The sequence below is a fragment of the Melospiza melodia genome, unplaced genomic scaffold (genome assembly GCF_035770615.1).
Source record: "Melospiza melodia melodia isolate bMelMel2 unplaced genomic scaffold, bMelMel2.pri scaffold_32, whole genome shotgun sequence".
Classification (NCBI taxonomy): Eukaryota; Metazoa; Chordata; class Aves; order Passeriformes; family Passerellidae; genus Melospiza; species Melospiza melodia.
Window position 1 is genome coordinate 4,281,509 of NW_026948638.1, and position 14,057 is coordinate 4,295,565.

Consider the following 14,057-nt stretch of genomic DNA (forward strand, 5'->3'; position numbering starts at 1 on the left):
CCCTCCCGGCAGATGTTCACAAGGACAGGAGGAAAGAAGCTGAAGATACAGTTGCTAAAAATGAGCAGAAAGGAAGCAAAATCTGGTTGGGTCCCAGAAAATGCTAATTATAAGGGATTTGTCGCCTTGATATATAGATGCACTGATATGTTAGTCTTGGCTTACATTGTACTGGCTTGTGTAACCCAAAGGTGAATTAAAGGACAACGAAGAAGACTACAGGGCCTTCATCAGTGACGACCCCCAAAGACTTGTGCGACCACCAAACCAAGTGGCGGCACATGCGTGGTAAAGGTGGTAATGAAGGCGGAGATAGAGATATGATGAACCGAAAATAGGAGGAGATGGCATTGACACATGGCATATAAGGGGTGATTTTCACTTGGCAAGCTTGTACGTGATGTGGCAAGGGTCCCAAAACCCTGCCCTCCGTACTCCGCGGTTATCTTTTCCTTATGCGCTATTATTGGAACCAAATTACCCCTTATTTTAATCAAATTATATTGTATCCAATTTTATTTTTTTTATTTTAACTATTCAATTAAAATTGCTACTACTGTTAATATTGTTTGGTTTTTTTACGATGGGATAATTGGGCAAACATAACACTGTGAAGTTGTTTTTATTGCCAGAAGCTTTTTTACAGCTTGTTGATGGGCCATGTTGACTTATGGGGTATTGTTTAAAAGATTAATACTTTAAAGGTAAAAATCTTTTTTATATAATTTTAATTTTTTTTTTATCTCTGGGAATAGAGATCTTCTCTTGGCGATGCTGGATTACATTTTAATTTCTGTATGAACTTTCGATGAAATTACAGTTATTTTAACATTTGTTTATTTCAGTATGGAGGTTTTTGTATTATAAAAATTTCAATTTTTTTATATTTAATAGTTTTTTGTGTTTTAATGAAAAAGAGTATTTTCTTTATAGTTTATAATAGGATTTTAGTTTTAAGATTAAGGTATTTTTTCTTCGGTTTTCTTTTGGGGGAGTTCATTTCTCCTTTATTGATTTTCATGATTTTATGTTGCTTTTTGAAATGCTTGTATTTTGTTTTCCTTTTACTTGAGAGAGGATTGACGTATAGAAAGGGTTAACACCTGACCTGCCAGTAACTTCTGGTGGAAATTGTGGTTGGGTTGTGTTAGAATTGGTTTTATTGATAGTTTTGGGGTTTTTTGTGTTTAATTTTAGTTGTAGGTTTATTTTTTACAGGTTGTAGGTTGTAGGGGTTTGTGTTTTAGATGTTTTGGGGGGAGGGGACTTGGTGGTAAGATTTTAATAGCTGTGCCTGGCTTTGTTCTGGTTGGGGTTTTGTAGCCTCTTTTGTTTTCCTGTTTGGTAGTTGTTGAGGTTTGGTTTGGTTAGAATGGGGCCAATGTGAAGGGGGGCAGCCTGGGGAGGAGGGAAGGGGCTCAGCCCATGGCAGGGTTGCTTGGTTTGGTTTGGTTTGGTTGAAATGGAAGCTGGGGCTCGCTGCTTCTTTGTTGACTGGAAAAGAAAGAGGAGGTTCCAGGGCTTTTTGATCTTTAACATATGTATTTCACAGAGGCGTGTTCAGTATCTTAGTGGTTTAACAGATTGTCAGTTACACAAAAAGTTTTGTATTACTTTTTAAAATTCTTCTTATGTCAAACAATGACAGACATTCAGTCAACAAAAAACACTTCTCAAAGTGTTGACTTGGCCCATTCAACCTCACAAACCATAAGTCTGTTCAATTTTAAGTTAATCAAAATTTGCAGGAGCACAGAAACTGAAGAAAAAGACATAGAAAGCAAGAAAGACAAAAAAGACACAGAGAAACACACATAGCTACCAGCTCCTGCATTTCAGCAGTATTCAGACAGAAATTCCAAGAGGAGGTAGGGCCAAGATTTGTGCTTGCCTTGTGGTCAGCCTCAAATACCCCTTGGTCTTCCTGGGCCCTTCCCCCAGGTGGGACTTGGGCTCATTTGGTCTCTCAGGAGCTGGGCTGGGGGCTGCAGAGGTGGCTGTGGAGCATTGCCTGTGCTGTGCCAGGGACTGGCAGACACTGCTGGGCTGGGATAGAGGCTCTGGGGGAATTGGGGCTACAGGGCAGGGCAAGGCTGGACCTGCCTTTTCATTCCCCACACATGAAATGTTTTGAGCCAACAGTCTCCTCCAGTCTCTCACAAAAGGCAATGTTGGAGGTGAAATCCCAATTCTGGCCATGGGTGCCTGGAGGAGAAGGACAGATCTTTACCATAGCAAGGAAATCAGAGAGCCCCAGTGTTTCAGCAGCAGATGAGAAGAGACCCTCAACATGCCATGTTCAGCTGGACCAGTAAGGGGGCCCAGGAGGCCAAACCAGCCAGACCTGTTCCACATTCCCTTAGTTTTATCATACCCTATAGTGTCACAATGACACCTTGGTTCCATGAGGCCTTGCAGTGTCACAATGATCTCTGTTGTGCCCCAGGCCCCACAATGTCATGCAGCTCCTCTGTTACATGAGGCCTGCAATGTCACAATGGACCTTTGGACCCTGGAGGTTTGCAGTGTTACAATGATCTCCTTTGGCTCCACAGTGTCACAATCGACCATTGATGACAGGAAGCCCCTCTGTGTCAGAATGGACCTTTGGTTCCATGCAGTCCTGCAGTGTCACAAAGGCCTCTTGGTTTCACAAGACCCCACAGTATCACAATGGTCTTCTTGGTTCTGTGGGGTTCCAGGGTCACAATGGTCTCACTGGTTCCATGAGGCCTCACAGTGTCACAATGCTTTGCTTGTTCCATGGGGCCTCATAGTATCACAACGGTCTCCATGATTCAATGTTGCCTCTCAGTGTCACATGCCCCTTGGTTCCATGAGGCTGTGATGTATCTTAATAATCTGTCCATGGTTCCATGAGGCCTTGCAATGTCACAATGGATGTTTGGCTCCATGAGGTCTCACAGTGTCACAATGGTCCCTTGGTTCCCTGACACCCCAAAGTGTCACAATGCTCTCCATGGTCCTCTGCAGTTCATCACAAACACTGTCTGCTCCAGCCACTGCTGCTGCCCAACCAGCTCCTGGCTTCTCTAGGACCAGCCTGGAAACTGTTTTTGTTCCCTCAGTGGCACAACATCCCTGTTCTCACACTGCCAAAGAAAGCTGTTGGTGCCAAGTGTGGCCAGGATGAGCCATTGCTGGGACTGAAGCCCCTTTCTTGGGGCCCTGCAAACAGCATTCCAAAAGGAGCCCTTGGAGCTCTCCTGGGCCAGCGACTCCCTCTGAGTGGGGCCTCTCCCAGCCGGGAACTCTCCCGTTTGCTGCACTCAGGGATCCTGAACAACAACAGAGCCTGGGCCGATCCCTCCCGCTCCTCCAGGCTCAACCCTTCACCTGCTGGGGAGATGCCGAAGCATCCACAGGGAGCATTTCCTGCCCTCAGGGGAATTTCTCACAGGTGCCTTGCACTGACTCTTTGTGTCTGTGTGCACACAGGAGTGCCTGTGCTGGGGAAATGTGGCAGAAATGCTGCTCTCTGAGGGGTTGGAGTGCCTTGGATAGCTGAGTCAGTCAGGCTTTTAGGTAAGTTAAATCACACGGTCTACGTGAAGATAAATGCTGCTAAGAGTTGTTCTTAGTTGCTGAGTTGTTACCTTTAATATAAGTTAAGTATTGTAAAGTGTTATTCCTCTCTTAAATTGCAAAGTCATAGGTTTAAGTTAGGTTAAATGCTGTTACGCTCTGCTCTTTTGCTAAATTGTCAAGTTGAAAGTATCAGTTAAGGTTAAGGTATCAGTTAAGTCCTGTTAAGTTTGAGCTCAGGGAAGCTTTTAGGCCATATTCCTTTGATCTTTGCCCTCACTGTCCTTGTGTCACACACAAACACAGGGACAGTTCTGGGTTAATTTCTGGTTTGATTTCCTGGATTCTGTTTGGTTTTGTTGTTGCTTTGTTTCCCTGGTGTGCCTGAAGTGTCCAGTCAGGAGCAGAGTGACTCTTGCCAAGGAACTTTGTGCTGCTGTCCCTTAATATTCAATCTTGTTTTTGCTGTTCCCTTGCTGGGGATTTTTCAGCACTCTTGGGCCTCGTTTGTAACAGGGTGAAGGAGCCCTGGCCCAGGCTCTGGCCCTGGGGGACACGGGGACACTGCCAGGGCGTCCCTATTCCCCTGTGCCACCCCCAGGGCCCTGGCCCCCTGTCCCCGTGTCAGGCTCTGGGGTCGATCTCGTGGAACATCCTCTGGGGGAGGCTGCGGGGCCAGGGGTGGGGGGACCTGGGGGGACAGAGGACCCCGCTGTGCACGAGCAGGGTTGGACTGCTCTGGGGGGAGCTGTGAGGGGGGCTGGGGCAGAGTGACCTCCCCAGGGACCTCACGCAGCCCCTGTGATGTCACACAGCTCCTGTGATGTCACACAGCCAACTCTGAGATGCCACCCTCTGATGTGATACAGCTGCTCTGTGATGTCACAGAAGTCTCTGTGATGTCACAAAGTCACCTTATGATTTCATAATCTGTACTGTGATTTCACCGCCGGCTCTATGATGTTACTCAGTCACCCAGTGATGTAACAACCCACTCACAGATGCCCCAGTTCCACACTCTAGAATGGCAGAATTTGCTCTATGGCCTCATACCCTACTCTATGACATCACAGGCAGTTCTGTGCTGTCACAATCCCCTCAGTGATGTCCCAAACCCTGTCTGTGATGTGATACTGCCACTCTGTAATGTCACAGCACACACTCTGACCTCACAGCCCCCTCTGTGATGTCATACAGGTATTCCATGATCTCACAGCCTGCTCTGTCCTGTCACACAGTTCCCTACATGATGCCATAGCTGCTCAATGGCCTCACACAACAAACTCTGTGATGTCATAGCCCAATCTGTGACCTCACACAGCCCACTCTGGCCTGTCACACAGCCCCTTGCTGACATCACAGCTGCCCTGGGCCTCTATGACACAGATCCAGAGGAGCTGCTGTGACACAGCCCCCTCTGGGCCATCCCACAGCCCCTGCCAGTGCTGAGCCCCTGTGAGCTCTGTCTGTGCCCTGCTGGTGTCCCTGAGGGGCCCTGGCAGTGCCCCAGCCCTGCTGGGCTGTGCACGGGTGTCGGATCCCATTTTTCTCTTTCTCTTCTGTTTTATGGTTGATTTATGTTTGCTGGTTGTCGGTTTCTCTTCCCGGCTGATTTATGTCCGGAGATAGCTCAGGGATGCCACTTGCTCGGTTTCTCGGCTGTTTCAAAGACTTGGAAAGGCCCAGGGTGGCCTTGGACAGCCCGGCGCTTCAAAGGACGAGGAGAGACTTCTGATCTTGTTTCGGTCTCAGTGTTTATTAATTGTTTATCTAAAAGATTTTCTTTCAGCCCAACAGAGGTCTGCACAGCAGTCAGCCATGGGCACACTGCGAGCCCCCGGGGCGGTCACTTATCTTTATACCCGAAGTTACGTGTACAATATTTATGATTTTTCTCCAATACCTTCTACTCTTATTAACCGGTGCACTTCTAGTAAAGACCAATCCCAAAGTGCCACCATCACCACAGAAGATGGAGGCCAAGAAGAAGAAGAAGAAGGACAGGACACGCCCCAATTCCTCCATCTTACTTCTTTAGACCCCCCTGTACAGAAATCCTAAACCCTGTGTTCTACACCTTAATTAACTTATCCCTTCACCATTCACCCAGTGAAATCCTCCCAGTCCTCATACAGGTGTCATCTCCTGTGTAGGATCAAAGTCCTGTCACCAGACACTTCTGGCAACATTCCAGGACTCCCGAGCCCCCCAAGGGTGGTCTTGGTCGCTCTGCACCCTCATCCTGAGGTGCTGAGATCCCACACACGGGAGCTGCTCCTGGCCAGAGCTGTCTCTCTGCAGCGCTGCCCTTGCCAGGAGCTGCCTCTGGGCCAGGAGCCCGGCCCAGCTCAGCAGCACAGACACAGCACAGGGACTTTAATGACCCTCTGGGGATTTGGTGCTCTTTGTATCAGACTCAGTCACACAGAGTGTGCCAAAAAATTCTCAGGGACTCAAAAGGGAGTGAAACTTAAGTTTCTCATACTTTAAATAGATCTATCTGAGGGACAGGCCTGGGAAAGTGTCCCCAGGTTCCAGGTACAGCAGAACACTGGTGGCAGGGATGACAGATGGGGACAAGCAAGGGAAAGGTGTCTCTGGTGCCGAGCAAACATGCGCCTCTGTCCCAGCCCAGCAGTGTCTGCCAGTCCGTGGCACAGCACAGGCAATTCTCCACAGCCACCTCTGCAGCCCCCAGCCCAGCTCCTGAGAGACCAAATGACCCGAAGTCCCACCTGGGGGAAGGGCCCAGGAAGACCAAGGGGAATTTGAGACTGACCACAAGGCATGCACACATCTTTACCCTAGCTCCTCTTGGAATTTCTGTCTGAACACTGCTGGAATCCAGGAGTTGGTAGCTGTGTGTGTGCTCCTCTGTATTTTCTTTTATTACTTTCTCTCTGTGTTTTCTTTTCCTTCTTCTAATTCCCTCTTCTTGCCAATTTTGAGTAACTTAAAATTGAACATGCTTAGAGTTTCTGAAGGTGAAGGGGCCAAGTTAATGCTTTGAGAAGTGTTTTGTGTTGATTGAATGTCACATTAAACCTTTTGCCAAAGTTTCTCTGATTTTCTAAAGTACCCAGTAAAAGCTGTTTTGTTGTTTTGAGCTCCTGAGAATCTTTTGTTGGTATTTCTCCAGCGAATCCAACTCAGAGTACGCAAAGAATTGTAATTAAGTTTAAATTGCTCCTTGAGAGAGTTGTTTAGTGGATGGGGGTCAGGGCTTGTGTGTCCTGCTTGGCACAGCCCAGGCAGGGCTTTCCCAGCCACATTCCACACTCCATTGCCCAGCTGGAGCCGCTGGTGCCTCTGAGTTGTGCTGCCCCAGCCCCAGGGACGCTCTCCTTGTCTGCCCATTCCCCCACGGTCTCTGGGCAGGGATGGCCTCAGTGGGGGCTGCTGACATCCCCAGCAACTTGGAGGCTGCTGCTGAATTTTCCTGCTCCATAGGCTTTTTCAGCCTTCAGCTCTTCAGTGCAGGAATTAAGCGTCCCAGGGCTCATCAACATTCTGAACACCTGAACAAGCCAAGCCCTGGGAATAATTTCATTTTAATTTTCAAATCCTTTGTAGTTAATTCAGTAGTGTACCCAAACTGAAAATATTCTATTTAAAAAGACAATGAGAAAAGATATTTTAGGTCCTCTTTAGGTTTTTATTTCCCTGTTATTAAATTGATATGTGCAATCTCCAATTGTCACTGAATCCAACTACCTCCTCATGCAGTTTTAATGGACTTGAAAATCAAGACCCTCCATGGCTGACAATCAATCAGACTCTGTCCCTACCCCCACCCCACCATTCCCCCATCCAAGCCCTGGCACTCAGAGCAGCCTTGTGCAAATCTGAGCTGCCTCCAGCCAAGGCTGCACCTGCAGCTTACAGCTCCTTGGCTCCAACTCCCACCTGTTTTTCTTGAAGAAGGAGCTGTCCAAGACACAGAGGGATGTTCATTCATTGTCCGGCAACAATGCCAAGGGAAGGCACAGCTCCATCAAATGCAAAAGTCATTACTCTGTTGGATATTAAATCCACTTTCCACTGCAGACATTCTCAGAGCAATGGAGAACACCTTCTGTGGCCAGCAGAGATCCCAAGGTCCCTCCAAACCCTCCCTGCCCCGATTCTGCCCAGATTTGCTCTTTGCACACACGAGTCACATGCTGAAATCAGGAGCTTCCTCCATGTCCAGAGGGAGGAAAAGAGAAAAAGGGGATGAAGAGCTGTCTAGTGGAGAGTCAAGGTCCAAGCACCCCTGGCGTGGGAGCCACAACTCATCAGGTTTATATCCTTTGGGCTCAGGGAGTGGTGACACTCAGAGGCACAGAAAGGTTTCTTGCCAACAAACACAAGTTGAACATTTGAAGAGTTTATTAACCATCACAGCTCTTCCATCAGCTCTCTGTGATGTCCCAGCAGCATGTGACATGTCCCCTATCCCCCAGGGATTTCTGTACATGAACAGTTTTAGACAAAGACAAGAGGTAATTCTGTGATAGATAAAAACACAATTTAAATTATATTTATTATATATTTATTTGAACTTACGCAATATTGGGCAATTTCTTCCAGCTGAAAGCATGCGGCCAGTCAGTTGAGAGGCACTTGAATGACCAGAGAGCATCTGGGGTTGGAAATCTGAGAGGAATGGGAAGAATAAAGATCTATCTGGTCTAGTGAAGAGATGTCCTTAGACATGGCCATTTGACCAGGAGAGCTGGAAAAATTGGATGGAAAGAGAAATCAAATAATAGATTGAATATTGGTTACACAGTAGATGGGAAGATCAGTATTACTTCTCATGCCATCAGCACACTTCCAAGAAATCCCCGTTCCTGGTGAGAAAACTGCCGTTCTTAAAAGTACTCAAATGACCGAGAAAATAAAGATTTGCTTGTATATTATGACAGAAACAGGGATTAACACCTGTGCCCCTTTCCAGACAGACATCAGCTGTGTGCCCATGAACAGGCAGTGCCACTTGTGCCCTGAAGTACCCAGCTGGGATTGGATCTCTCCAGGAGCACCTGAGGGAGAGCAGAGCACCTTGCAAGCTGCAGGTCCCTGACAACCCCACAGAGCTCCTGTCCCATCAACATCTGCTCTGTTCCAGTCTGAAACAGGGCCCAGCATGGTGCCGGGATCATCAGAGAGCTGAGGTGTGTGCTGGAATCAATGCCCTCCCCATCCCACAGCAGCCCTGCATTTCCCTCCTGCAGCCTTGGTCTCCAGCACAGCCATGGAGGCTCTTTGGGCTCTGGAGTGTTGCTGCAGCCCCCAAGGGAAGCTGAGCTCTGCCTTTGGCACAGTCAGGCCTGGCCAGTGCAGGCCCTGCTCAGCAATTGCTTGTGTGTGCCTGGCCTTGCTGTCAGCCCCGGCAGTGGCTGTGTGGCCCCTTTGTGGCCCTGTGCTGGCCCAGCCCTGGTGGCCCAGCCACTATGCAGGCCCAGCCCAGGCCAGGAGCATTGCGGCTGGGAACGGCCCCTGTGCCGTGGTGCCCACAGCAGCCTTGGGGCTCTGTGCCCCATGGCCTCCCTGCTGGACAGCCTCTGCCAGCTCCTGCAGAGCCCGTGGAAGATGTCGGGCTGCACATACAGCCCTGCCCTGGGCTCTGCCGGCCTCTGGGCCAGCAGAGAGGCAGCCAGGGCTGGCCATGGCTGGGAACAGTCCCTGAGCCTCGCAGGAGGATGGAGCTGGGCCCCAGCCAAACTCAGCCCAGGCCAAAGCTGGGCTCAGCAGCCAGGGCTGCCAAGGGCTGGGCACAGAGGATGGTGCTGACAAATGTCCTGGGCCCCCTCCCTGCTCTGTCCATGCTACCAAGGGCACAGAGCAGCCTCCTCTCTGGGCCACATGCCTGTTTGCAATGCCTTGCACAGGCACTGGCCCTGCCCCACAAGGCCTGGCCTGAGTCCTGCCCCTGCATGCTCAGCCAGGCTGAGATAGACACTGATGGTTTCTGGGCCAGGCTCTCTGAGCCCAGCCCAACTCCTTGAAAGTTCTGCCAGCTGCCCTGAGCTCTGGACAGCACCGAGGGCCTCTCCCTAGCCCAGCCCTGCCGGCTCTGGCCCCACAGCTCTGCTCAGGCCAGGCTGCTCTGGGCACTGCCCCACGGCCTCAGCCCCTGGCAAGGGCACAGCAGCAGCTGCAGCTGCCACAGCACTCAGCCCCAGCCATGGGGGAAGGTGCTTGGCCAAGGCCAAAGGAGGCTCCCTGGCTGCCCTGCTCCCCTCGGGCTGAGGTGCTGAGAGCTCTGCAGCCCCTGCTGCAATCCCATCTGCCCAGGGCAGCACAAGAGCTGCGGCCTTGGGGCACTCAAGCGCTGCTCCTGCTCCAGGCCCAGGGCTCATGCCAAAGCTGGGGCAGGCACAAAGCTGTGCCCATTTCTCTTCATTGCTGCTCTGATGGGGATGGATACTCAGCCACTTGGAGGTTGCTAATGAATTTTACTCCTCCAGAGACCTCTTCTTTCTTGAGCTCTTCAGTTCATGAATCCAATGACCAAGGCTGATAAACATCTGTTCAAAATATCCGAACAAGAAAATGCCCAGGGAATATTTTAAATGTTCAATTCTTCTGTAGTTGTTTAGAAATATTTCAATTGTATTCAAATTTAATATACTATTTTGAAAACAATGCAGACTTTCCACTGTCATATTTTCTTAAAAATACTTTTGCCAGGATTTCTTCTCCTGGGAAGCTAAGAAGTCTCAGAAAAGAATGAAAACAATAATTATCAGATTGCTTCTGCTGTGCTTGCTGCTTTGGAATGTGGTCTGGAGGTTGTTCACCAACAGGTGCATGTTTGATTGGTTTCCTGTGAATTATTTTTACTTAATGACCAATCACCATCAGGTGTGGTGGCCTCTGAGGAGTCAGTCATGAGTTTTTGATTATCATTCTTGTTAAGCCTTCTGTCTGTATCCTGTCTTATCTTTTAGTATGGTTTTAGTATAGCATTCGGTAATGTAATGTTATATAATATGACATGACATGACTAACATAACATAGCATAACATAACATAACATAACATAACATAACATAACATAACATAACATAACATAACATAACATAACATAACATAACATAACATAATATCAGCCTTCTGAGAACATGAAGTCAGATTCTCATCTCTCACCTCATCCTGGGGACCCTCACAAACTCAATACAGACAGAACTGTTTTGTCCTGCTTTCTTTTCCCGTTTATAAATTGATATCAGCAAAGTCCAATTGATATTGATGCCCAGCACCTTCAAATTCAGTCTGAACAGATATGAAAATCAAGGCTCTCCAACAGGCTGACAAACAATATCCTTTTGTCCCACCTCCTAACCATTTCCCTCCAACCCCTGGCACTCCTATGGATCAGGAATGGTGTGGCCAGCAGGACGAGGGCAGGGACTCTTCTCCTGTGCTGGGCAATGGTTGAGCAGCACCTCAAGTGCAGTGTCCTCTTCTGGGCCCCCCGATTTAAGAAGGACATGGAGGGGCTGGAGCATGTCCAGAGAAAGGCAAAAAGGCTGGGGAGGGGTCTGGAGCACAAGTGCTATGAGGAGCAGCTGAGGGAGCTGGGGCTGTTTATCCTGGATAAGAGGACGCTCAGGAGAGACAAGGCAGTATCAGGGCACAGGTTGGACTTGATCTCCAAAGACTTTTCCAGACTTGCTGATTCTGAAATTCTCTGGAACCACCCTTGCAGCAGTTGCATGATGAGCCCACAGCTTCCTCTTCAGGAGCTCCAGCAGCCCAGGTCCCTCAGCTTCTCCTGTCAGCCCCAAAGCCCATCCTCTCAGTCCTACAGAGCCTCTGCAGCTCCTCCTCACTGCCCAGAACAGGGAGCCCCAGAGCCAGACACAGCAGCCCAGATGTGCCCCCCTGGCCTGGGGTGCCTCTGGCAAGGGAGCAGCACCAGGCACTGCAGAAGCCTGCAGACAATTCCTGCAGCACTTGTAGGATGATCCTGCTGCCCAAGGGACATTCCCATGGGGCCAAGTCAGGAACTGCAATGGGGAGTGGGGCCAGAGAGGAAAGGGCAAGCAGGGATGGGCTGTTTGCAGGGGAGGGAACCAGGCTGGGCAAACAGGAGGAAGAAATTTATACCAGAAGAGTAAAGAAAGCAAAAGGGAAGAAAAGGAAATCCTGAGGGCAGTTTGGGGGTGGCTGCCAGGCAGCCCTGGCTCTGAGAAACAGCATCTGCAGTGGGACAGGAAACTCCCAGCTGATGGAAAAAAAACTTTCTGGCTGACTGCAGAGGCCAGGACAAAGCTGAGTGGTTTCCCTGGTGTCCCCCAGCCCTTGCTGGCCCGAGGGGCTGATGGCATTTGTGCTCCCTCAGGTTCATGTCCCCACACCAACAGCATGGGGGTGCTTCCCCTGCTGTGTGCAATGCAAACAGGGGCTGCTGAGGCAGTGCTGCCGTGTCTGTGCCTGCAAGACTGGGGCACCTGTGTGAGCTGGGGGAGAGGCCAGGACTGCAGAGGGGGGATGTTGTTCGCAGCTCCATGAGGACTCTGGCACACTGCCCTTGGCTGTCCAGCGCACTGGGGATGGATCAGCCCTTGCTCTGTTGCTCCTTCCCGTCTCCCCCAGGGCCCTTGCAGAGCCCCAGCCATGCTGTTTGCCCCCAGCCTGCCCACAGCCAGCCTGGGGCTGCTCACGGGGATTTTCTGTGCTGAGCATTGGCCTGGCTGTGTTCTTGAGAGAGCCTGGGCAAGGAGCCTGGAGCCCCCAGGGCCTCTCCTGAAGTGTCAGCGCTGCCCCAGCAGTTCCCATGGCCTGTCCTTGCTGCAGCCCTTGCACTGCCACCCCCCAGGGCTGTGCCCGGCCCTGAGAGCACTCAGGCCCTGCAGCAACACCAGGGTCACCAGGGCAGCGGGGCAGGGCCATGGCAGCAGCACTGGCAACACCAAGTGCTGCTGCTGGGTACAGATGCTGTGCCAGCACTGATCTGCCCCCAGCTCTGCACACAGACATTGCTGCTGCAGCTCCAGAGAAGGCAACAAAAGGCATCTCTGCAGAAAACTCTGCTGGGTGATCCTTTAGTTCATTTATAGCCACTGAGAGTGCAGCCCCTCATTGACACAGTCTGTGACCACAGGGAAGATGGATAGAAACAAAATGAGAAATGGCTTTAATAATGACATTTCTCTGTGAACAATATAGTGGGGCTGGACAGCTAGCTTACAAGGAGAGCTGAATTCATCGATGAAATAACAATTGATGATTTAAGAGTCTATCCATAGCAAGGAAGAAAACAAGGCATCTGCATGAGAACAGATTATAAAAGATACATGCAAATTTTTGTAAGCTAGACTAGGTGCATACGTAAATGTGTATATGAGCCTTATTAAATTTCTCTAAAACTTTTGCGAATTATATTGATACTAATAGCTTTACTCGAATGAATATAAGAAGTTTTTTTGATGTAATTAAGGACTTAAGATGATGCTTTGTTAAAAGCATATAAACTACAGAACGCACAATATAAAAACATTTTCTTCTTTGACGCAAATCACGCGTGCGTAGGTCGCATCCAATCCAACAATATCAGACATGATTAAAAAAGTAAAACAAAGAAAAAGAACCTCCAAAATGAAACCAACAAGAAGTATCTAAAATTACTTTTATTACAAGTGATTGGCAGAAATGGGCCAGAAGTTTAATGTTTCCAAAGCCATCCAGTCATCAGTCTCCTCACAGCAGCCTTGAGCTCCTGGTTCCTCAGGCTGTAGATGAGGGGGTTCAGGGCCGGAGGCACCACTGAGTACAGAACTGAAAGGGCCAGATCCAGGGATGGGAGGAGATGGAGAGGGGCTTCAGGTAGGCAAATGCTGCAGTGCTGATGAACAGAGAAACCACAACCAGGTGAGGGAGGCAGGTGGAAAAGGCTTTGTGCCGTCCCTGCTCAGAGGGGATCCTCAGCACAACCCTGAAGATCTGCACATAGGAGAAAACAATGAACACAAAACAGACAAATGCTAAAGAGATGGAAAAAACAATAATCTTAAGTTCCCTGAGGTAGGAATTTGAGCAGGAGAGCTTCAGGATCTGGGGAATTTCACAGAAGAACTGGCCCAGGACATTGCCATGGCACAGGGGCAGGGAAAATGTATTGGCTGTGTGCACGAGAGCATAGAGAAAGGCACTGGCCCAGGCAGCTGCTGCCATGTGGGCACAAGCTCTGCTGCCCAGGAGTGTCCCGTAGTGCAGGGGTTTGCAGATGGACATGTAGCGGTCGTAGCACATGATGATCAGGAGGAAAAGCTCTGCTGAGATGAAGAACAGAAAGAAAAAGAGCTGAGCAGCACATCCTGTATAGGAGATGTTCCTGGTGTCCAGGAGGGAATTATGCATGGCTTTGGGGACAGTGGTGCAGATGGAGCCCAGGTTGCTGAGGGCCAGGTTGAGCAGGAAGAAGAACATGGGCGTGTGCAGGTGGTGGCCACAGGCTACGGCGCTGATGATGAGGCCGTTGCCCAGGAGGGCAGCCAGGGAGATGCCCAGCAAGAGGCA

General features: G+C 49.6%; 1 pseudogene; it reads right to left on the reverse strand.

Moving 5' to 3' along the window:
- Positions 1-12,777: 12,777 nt before the first annotated feature.
- On the reverse strand, positions 12,778-13,898 carry LOC134434101 (olfactory receptor 14J1-like; annotated as a pseudogene).
- Positions 13,899-14,057: the final 159 nt, after the last annotated feature.